Raw genomic sequence first — 10,355 nt, forward strand, 5'->3', positions numbered from 1 at the left:
GTTCTTTGTGTCCGGGGATGGACGTCCAGGTACACACCGGCTCACTCCTTGGCGGCCGCTTATCGGGGCCTGGAGCCTGGGGCTCGCTCGGGCCACTTCGGAGGTGGGGTGCCCCCGGCCCCTCGGCCTGGGGCTCGGTCACTCAGGCGCAGCTGGCTGCCGGCGGAGCTCACGGGCGCGTCACTGCAACTCCCCCTGGCTTCTGCTCCACGGCTGCTGAGTGAGCCCTCATCTGGGACTCTCCTCAGGTCTTTCTGGGACAGTGGCGCGGCTGCCCCTCCGTTAGTCTTCCTTGGTCTCTTGTGTTCTGAGGGCCTCTGGATGTCTGGAGTCTTGATCTCCTCCATACCTGCTTCATGTCCTGGAGGACGGGGCTGTGGCCCCCCCACACTCCCTAGCAGATCGTTACATGGAGAAACCTTTGGAATGCAAGCATGCTGATCCACACAGGTATGCACACAGGTGTACACACGGGTATTCACAGACGCGGACTACAGCTTTCTTGGCTGCTGCCTCAAAGCACATTGTGCGCTGTCTATCTTGCGTGCTGCACAATATCGTTTATTACTTAGTATCTACTGATATCTACTGCTAGCTAGCAGATCATTACATGAAGGAACCTTTTAAATACAAGCGCGTCTTTTAAAAAAAAACAAGCGCGTCCATGCTCACAGGTGTACACACGGGTGATCACACCCACAAACTACACCCTTTTTGGCTCCTACCTCAAAGCACACTGTGTTCTGTTGATCTTATGTGCTGCACAATAATGTTTAATATTTAGTATTTACTGTCATATTCCCATATATCATTGTTATGTTGTTTATTCTATTACTCTTGTTTTCTTCTGCTTGTTTTCTTTTTTCTTTCTCAACAGGTGATCCAGGTGATCGATATATGCATTTTTTTTCTCTGCTTATTCTGTTGGTTTTTGTTTTTTGCCCTTCTCCCCCGTCCCTCTTCTCAGCTGTTTCTCTTTCCCTCTTTCTTTCTCCCCTTCTTTCCCCCAGTCAAGTCTGTCCCGTATTCAGTAAATGAAAATAAAATAAACAATAAAAGGTGAATCAAATGGACCATTACGGCAAGGCTGGGATGGTCAATTTGGTAAAGTAAATCCGTTGGGCATCTTTCTTTGCCTTTAGACAATAATTCTGATGGCAAAAGGCCAAACGGGACAGGCAAAAAAAAAAGAAAAAAAAAAGAGAAACACAAATGAACTCAGAGACACAGACTGATGCGACAAAACAAGTTAGTAGGTGTACAGCGTAAACTGTAGTCTATAGCACACAGGAGTATTAGCGGGGCGATCGTGGCTCAAACAGTTGGCAGTTCGTCAGTCTTGGTCGTTGTGTCCTTGGGCAAGACACTTCACCTATTGCCTATTGGTGATGGCCAGAGGGGCCAATGGCACAATATGGCAGCCTCGCCTCTGTCAGTCTGCCCCAGGGCAGCTTTGCCTACAACTGTAGCTGCCTCCACCAGTGTGTGAATGTGAGAGTGAATGAATAGTGGAATTGTACAGCGCTTTGAGGGCCCGAAAAGCGCTATATAAATGCAATCTATTATTATGTACACGTTGATAAATTGTCTTATGGCAACTGACAAATTGAAACAAATGAGTGTGCTGTGTGTGTAACAGACATTACCTGTCCTTTTATTAACTGCGCAAGTAGTGCTGGTCATAACTGCTAGCTAACTGTGTAAGGCTGTAATGGGTCTGTAGCTCTGTCACCGTTTTAGTGAACATATTTAGTTTTAAAGTAAATTACGGGACTTTTCCTGCCTTTCTGGAGGGCTTATATTTCACTATGTCCACATAATTATGGATTATTATAATTATGATATTTAAACACACACTGTATTTTAATTAACATACCTTAAGAAACAGATTATATTAGATTTATATTTTAAATAAGACAAAATGCTTATTATACAGCAGCAATATTATTGTATTTCTACAGTTTAAACACTTAATAACCTTTCTGCCTGCACGGAGTGGATAGTCAAACATACAATATATATTTTTTTATTATTTTCTTTTTACTTAATTATTATAGCACTAGGAATAAATAATAAGGGAGGGATTCTGGATGAGCACCACGAGGGAAACTTGTGCCCATAGTATATACAGTATTGTGAAGAAGGTCAAAAATGTCACTGTGTGTGCGCTTGTGTGTTTTATGTATATAGATTTTTTTTTAATTATTACTCATGATATAACACAGTCCAGACATGCCTGGTAAGGATGTTTCTATAACATTTTCTATCATTACTTTATTATGGATTAGGTGCGAGAGTTATTAAGTGTGGACAATTAAATAATAGATTAATGCAATAGCAAATTGTGTCTTGTTCTCAGATAAGATAAGATAAGATAACCTTTATTAGTCCCACACGTGGGAAATTTGTTTTGTCACAGCAGGAAGTGGACAGTGCAAAAGTTATGAGGCAAAAATTAGAATACAATAAGAATAAATACAGTACACAACTGTACAGAATAGAATAAAATAAAATACTATATACAGTAGAATAAAATAAAATAAATATACAATAAGATAAAAATAGAATACAAATACAAATACTATATACAACTGAGTAAAAATACAACGATGACAGAAAGGATTATTGCACAGATGGACAGCATGTGGAGAGTTATACCGCAAATGAGGAGATGGAAGGAGGAAGAGAGGCAGAGTAAGTTTCTGGAGGATTTATATTTCACTAAAAACTTTCTAATATTCATGTCAAATTTCCCCTTGTGGGACAATTAAAGGGTTCTATTCTATTCTATTCTATTCTATTCTATGTCCACATAATTATGGATTATTAAAATTATGATATTTACACACACTGTATTTTAAACAACATACAGTAATAAACAGATTATATTAGATTAATATTTCAAATATGACAAAATGATGATTTTACAGCAGTACAATTATTGCATCTCTACAGTTTAAAAATTTAATAAGCTTTCTCCCTGCACAGTACTTTCTTTTTACTTAATTATTATAGCACTAGGAATAAATAATAAGGGAGGGATTCTGGATCAGCACCACGAGGGAAACTTGTGGCCATAGTATATACAGTATTGTGAAGGTCTAAAATGTCACTGTATGTATGTGCGTGTGTGTGTTTATAGATTTTTCAAATTATTACTCATGATATAACATTGTCCAGACATGGCTGGTAAGGACATGAGGAGGAAACAGTAGGAGCTGTGTGAGGCTAAAGGCAGTGGGTCCCTCAGCAGCTGGATTACAAAGAGCACAGGTAACAATATCACATGTACCAGTTGTTGGAGATGTATTCCAGTATATAAATAATACTAAGCACAACTGGAATGTTTTGCTTCTATAACATTTTTCTGTCATCATTTTATTATAGATTAAGTGCAAAAGTTGTTGTGGATAACTAAATAATAGTTTATTGCAATAACAAGCTGTGCCTTGTTCTCAGATGGACAGCAAGAGGAGAGTGATGGATGAGATGAGGAGATGAAGGAGGAAGAGAGGCAAAGAGTGATTCACAGGCAGAGCCGAGTTTATTTCTCACAGTTTTTTGTTGCCTTATGGTTTCAAGCACCGTCAACAATCTTTGCATTTTGTTATTATCTCATAACACTTGTTTAATCAGCTACCATCTCGCCTATGGAGTTTTTAATGTCTACAGTCTCAGATCAACACAGCCCTGGCCTTCAGCAATATCAGCAGCAGGAGCAGCAGAAACCCCTCAACAGCAACATTGTACCCTATCAGGTAAAACATAGGCTACGTTTGCTTTGCCTTGTCGCCACCTCACAACAGTGATATAGTATGAGGCGATCCCTTATTAGATTCTTGATGAATGTGTGTTGTTGTTATTCAGCCTGGTTCAATGTGCCCCTCTTGAAATTCGAACCTTTAAACATCTTTGCACGGCCCTGCTGTGTGATACAGACTGTGGTGCTCTAACCTCCTTATCTGCAGACTTAAACATGGTATTATTTTAATAAAAAACACGATTAAAAAGCCGACTAAAGGGCACTTTACTGTGCTTTTCATAATGATTTCAAGTGTACTCAGAGCAGAGGTCTTTTACCCGAACTTGACTGCTGTGCCACAGTTCAGCTAAGATAAAAAAAAAACCCACTTTACTGATGTTTACTGAGGATTATTGAGCATTTCATTTATTCCTTGCGAAGGCTGCCAGTCACTACAACAGAGATACGTGGCTGCATCTGTGCGTAGCAGATAGTTAAGGGAAAAACTTTGCCGTTTTTTCCGCTGCTTGGAAATGAAAGACGAGATCTGAGAGTTAAGTAAAAAGTCAAATTAAGCACAAACAAACAAACAAACATCTCCTCACACCCATATATGGCTTAACTTTAATGGTTCACTATATATAGCATAGGCGAGCCCCTAAATGGCTGGGAGTGAACATCCTTTACCAGATAAGGAAACCAGAATCTCACATGGAATGTACTTGCAGTTAAAGCTATTGCATACCCTACCTAGATGGTGGGAGGAACCGAAGAATATCTAAACATGCAGTTCAAGGCAAGGTTTACAAATTTAAGTACAATAATGGCAACATTTAACAATTCACTCCAACACTGCCAATCAGCAAATATCAACTGTCAGAAATTGACTTACTGTTTCTCATCTTCTGAGAGAGTATCATGGGTGTTGGATGCACTGTGAAAATTTATCAGTGTTTCTGAAACTGTTCCATGAGCCAGCTGGAAAGAAATGCCAACCACAAATCAGCAAAAAAGTTGAAACATTTAGCATTCCTGAGATGTTCATCTGTCACTGTTATCTTGGTCTTCTGGGTTGCTGTAACCATGATGATGATAATCTGTGAGGTGAAATTAAAAAGGCCAGTCTTCCTTTTAACTATAAACTAAAAGAGAGAAAAACTAAAGAGATGCCAGTTATGTTCAGTTCTGTCTGCAACCCTAAACATGTATTATCAGTCTTCCATCTTTAAAAACCTGTACAAAAAAATTGTCCGGTCCTTATATTGATGGTTAAGTTAGTATTATTAGAGTTGCAAAGTACAAAGTCAAAGCAAGTGGAAAAAAACATGTGTTTTTCTTGGCTACGGTCAGTGGGCTAGCCAGTAATGATTTCCTCCCTACAAAGCTGTGGACAAACCACATTTACTCAGGGCTTTCTTGATGTAATAGTCTTCTCCTTCCTGCCAACCACTGTGTCTGTGCGGATCGTGTTCGCTCTGTGTTGTAGCGTCCTGATGACACCCAGTTTATGCTCCAGTGGATGATGAGACTCAAACCTTAAATACTAATCCATATGGGTAGGTTTACGGAAATCTCACAGTCTAAGAAGGCTTGGTGGTGTTCCAGGGTAGGATAACAAAGCCCTCTTTTCCACTTCTTTCATGTACAAGTTGGCCACGATGGGTGAAACTGGGGAGCCCAAGGCTCTGCCTGTAGAACTGACCCTTGAATGTGAAATAGGTGGAATGAAGACACAGTTCCTGTCACAATCTGGTAGTAGGAACTCAGAGCGGTAGGCGTCTCCAAAAAACATTTTATTTACAGCACCAGTGCACGATATATACAGTGAAGGGGTCACAGGTACGGGGAGGAAAGTCTGTCGCAGAAGAGAGGGAAGTCACACACAAATCACGAATCACAGGTTCACAAGAGCTGGGAGAAACACTAACGTCTGTAGTACAATCATCCAGCGACGAGAGGATCTGTGTTCCAGCCTCAAATAGTGCTCCTGGGTGATGACCGCTGATTGTTGACAGGTGTGTGGGCCAAGGGCGGGAGCCCACAGTGAGCTCCGCCCAGGCAGAGAAGAGAGAGAGAGAAAACCAAACAACACATGTAGCCTTGTGGGGCCGGCCGGGCAGGCACGGAGACCATGACAGTTCGAAAAGCAAACACACTTGGTCGATGCTGAGAGTGGTCCTGTTGCTGAGGTTGGGGTCATCCTGTAATCTCTTACAAACTACCTCCAACGCTTCTGTGACCACTGAACGCTTCTGCTCAGGTGGTTCCTGTAATCCGCCATCTTGCGTGCTGTTTGCTCATACTGACGTACAAGCTTTAGGCAGTCCTTGCCAAAGTGGTTTAAAACCTCTTGATGCATGCTCAATCATCCAGGTAAGTAAATCCCCAAAAGTCGATTCTGTTCATTTACATACATTACATTTGCATGATGACTGAAACTAGCACCACTGAAGGGACAATGGGCTGGGAGGTCAGTTCCTTCATCATGATTATGCAAATTCTCATGACCATTGATCAGCAACCATTGATCAAATCCCACTGATCATTGGCCATGAATACCATTGACAGAGAGTTGAGGAATGGCTGCAATCACAGTATTGTAAGATGGTGAAAGATGTACTCTTAGGCCCTCGTGAGAATTTGCCTTGAGGGCATCTTCTTTCTTACTTCAAAACAGGTTCTGTACTTTTAATTTGTCAAGGCAGGTTAGTTTGAGTGACCTGTTTTTTCTTTTGTTGTATGTTCTGTTTGCTTAAGAGGAAATTCCTTCTTGCATTCTGTCAGTCTGCCCCAGGGCAGCTGTGGCTACAACTGTGGCTTGCCTCCACCAGTGTGTGAATGTGAGAGTGAATGAATAGTGGAATTGTAAAGCGCTTTGAGGGCCCCGAAAAGCGCTATATAAATGCAATCCATTATTATTATTATTATTATTATTATTAAGAGCAGTGGGTTGGGTGATCTCAACTATGTGTAACGTGACTGTGAAATATGAAGATTTACAGGTTGAACAAACATACACTGGCCTACAAATGTTTCCTCCTGTGACAAATGTCAATGCACTGTATGAAAATATATACTATATAAATATATGGAAATGTCGCATGATTTGAGAATGAAGTTACAAAAATGTCTGATAACCTTTGTTGCTCACTTTTACCCATCATTTTGAAATAAAATATCATTGTAGAGGATGAAGATGTTTTATCTAATCCAAAGACTGATATGATGCTTCTGTTGTCTTCACAAATTTAATGTGACAAATAAAAACACGTGCAAAGTCCAGACCTTAACTTGACTGTGGTGGAACCTTAAAAGATGTGTGAGTCATCGGGACCACAAGACAAAAACTGCATCCTGTAACTCAACCAGGGTTGCTCTCATGGTCACTAATACAGCAAGTCATTTGGTAAAGGTTAGAAAATAGGGGAAAAAAACCTTTAGTGCTTAGTGGCTGGGACTAGTTTGGGGCACCAACAAAGGGATAGTTTAGTGCAAACTATAATTTCTCCCCATCAGTTTTAACCAATCAGATAAACACAAATTCTCATATAAAACTTTGGGCCAACCAAGAACTGTACAGGGAGTGCAGAATCATTAGACAAATGAGTATTTTGTCCACATCATCCTCTTCATGCATGTTGTCTTACTCCAAGCTGTATAGGCTCGAAAGCCTACTACCAATTAAGCATATTAGGTGATGTGCATCTCTGTAATGAGAAGGGGTGTGGTCTAATGACATCAACACCCTATATCAGGTGTGCATAATTATTAGGCAACGTCCTTTCCTTTGGCAAAATGGGTCAAAAGAAGGACTTGACAGGCACAGAAAAGTCAAAAATAGTGAGATATCTTGCAGAGGGATGCAGCAGTCTCAAAATTGCAAAGCTTCATCGAACAATCAAGCGTTTCATTCAAAATAGTCAACAGGGTCGCAAGAAGCGTGTGGAAAAACCAAGGCGCAAAATAACTGCCCATGAACTGAGAAAAGTCAAGCGTGCAGCTGCCAAGATGCCACTTGCCACCAGTTTGGCCATATTTCAGAGCTGCAACATCACTGGAGTGCCCAAAAGCACAAGGTGTGCAATACTCAGAGACATGGCCAAGGTAAGAAAGGCTGAAAGACGACCACCACTGAACAAGACACACAAGCTGAAACGTCAAGACTGGGCCAAGAAATATCTCAAGACTGATTTTTCTAAGGTTTTATGGACTGATGAAATGAGAGTGAGTCTTGATGGGCCAGATGGATGGGCCCGTGGCTGGATTGGTAAAGGGCAGAGAGCTCCAGTCCGACTCAGACGCCAGCAAGGTGGAGGTGGAGTACTGGTTTGGGCTGGTATCATCAAAGATGAGCTTGTGGGGCCTTTTCGGGTTGAGGATGGAGTCAAGCTCAACTCCCAGTCCTACTGCCAGTTTCTGGAAGACACCTTCTTCAAGCAGTGGTACAGGAAGAAGTCTGCATCCTTCAAGAAAAACATGATTTTCATGCAGGACAATGCTCCATCACACGCGTCCAAGTACTCCACAGCGTGGCTGGCAAGAAAGGGTATAAAAGAAGAAAAGCTAATGACATGGCCTCCTTGTTCACCTGAGCTGAACCCCATTGAGAACCTGTGGTCCATCATCAAATGTGAGATTCACAAGGAGGGAAAACAGTACACCTCTCTGAACAGTGTCTGGGAGGCTGTGGTTGCTGCTGCACGCAATGTTGATGGTGAACAGATCAAAACACTGACAGAATCCATGGATGGCAGGCTTTTGAGTGTCCTTGCAAAGAAAGGTGGCTATATTGGTCGCTGATTTGTTTTTGTTTTGTTTTTGAATGTCAGAAATGTATATTTGTGAATGTGGAGATGTTATATTGGTTTCACTGGTAAAAATAAATAATTGAAATGGGTATATATTTGTTTTTTGTTAAGTTGCCTAATAATTATGCACACTAATAGATCACCTGCACACACAGATATCCCCCTAAAATAGCTAAAACTAAAAACAAACTAAAAACTACTTCCAAAAACATTCAGCTTTGATATTAATGAGTTTTTTGGGTTCATTGAGAACATGGTTGTTGTTCAATAATAAAATTATTCCTCAAAAATACAACTTGCCTAATAATTCTGCACTCCCTGTATGGACTAAAGCTGGATCTCAAATCATGCGGCAGTTTTTCAAGCAACCTTGACACATGGGACCCAAATTCCTGCTCCACAGTTCCTTTCCTTCCTAATTGTGCAAGCATGCTGACCAGGGAGCGTACCTTTAGTGCAAACATCCTTAGGTTGCTCGAAGGACCACTTGTTATAGTGGACGCCCTGGACCACTATCTCTGAAACGTGATTCGGTACTGTTCCCTGGTAATAATGTCCGGTCAGAGACGGGGAATGATGTCAGAGTGGAAGAACTTTATTTGCCACGAGCCCACATCGAACACACACTATTGCCTAATAATTCTGCGCTCCTTGTAGTGTAAAATTAAATCGCCAACATGACTCATAGCTTGATTCTGGTTTGATTCCTGTTAAGGAAAATACTGAGAAACAGAAATAATCTGGGAAAGAATAAAGAGTTATCACAGCAGACACAAGAGCAGTAGGTGAGATGAGGTGACACACACACAGCAGGAAACACCACATAAATACAAGCAAGTACTTTTCTGAAACAGTTCTTTAGTTTCCACCTGAATAAACAGAAATTTTGGGGGATATATTGTGCTCTCAGGTTCTGCAGGCAGTGAATGCTAAACTTAAGTAGCATTACCCTGAGAGTGAAGAACGTGTAAGATTATACTCACTGATGACGGCCCATCAGAATCACTCAACGAAGTGATCAGAAAACACTGTGTTTGTGGGAGGGAGTGAAAAAGCTCCCACCCTTGAGAAGATCAGCCCTCACATCTTCTTTGATGACCACAAGAATCATATTAATGCTGCATTGGAGGCGTCCACAGTGGCAAAACAGAAGATAGTCATCGGAAGCGAGTCAGTTCATGTTCTCCAAATAGCCTGGTGTTGAAGGTTTTGTGATTTCAGCATTTAAAAGTGGTGTTAAAGAAAAACTGTGATATATCATTTATTGTGTCTTAACTCATCCTCAGTCAAAAGCAATTGAATTGTGTCTAGCACATGTTGAAGGACCATCGTAATCAGAGGGACGTGTCCTTAATCACGTCACAGCAAAAATGAGTGTAACACATTATACTGCATAGGACTTATGTTTAATATACTTTTTATAGAAAGAGTCAGCCAGCCTTTCTTAAGTCTTTAAACTCATTCGAAGTGTCCAATTATACAATTAGAAAATAAAAGGACTGTAACCCGGGAGTGTGATTATCAAAAAGTACATAAAGCTTCTTTTTTTTAAAACATCTCCGAGACTCTCAATCATCACTTCAAATGCCACATTACTCCAAAGGCAGAAAAGCTAAAGACTTGTTCAGCCTGTCTAACACTCCTTTAAAGCTCCATTCAGAACACTTGAGCCATATTTTTTTTTTCAAAAGACTGTGTGATATAAACAGAGAAACAAGAATAGGAAAAAATGAGGAAACAGTCACAATCCAGTCTGGAGGTGAAAAGTGAAACTAACTAGTTGAGATGAGTTCTAATAAAAATCA

Source organism: Aulonocara stuartgranti, assembly GCF_965226115.1.
Source record: "Aulonocara stuartgranti genome assembly, chromosome: 19".
Taxonomy (NCBI): Eukaryota; Metazoa; Chordata; class Actinopteri; order Cichliformes; family Cichlidae; genus Aulonocara; species Aulonocara stuartgranti.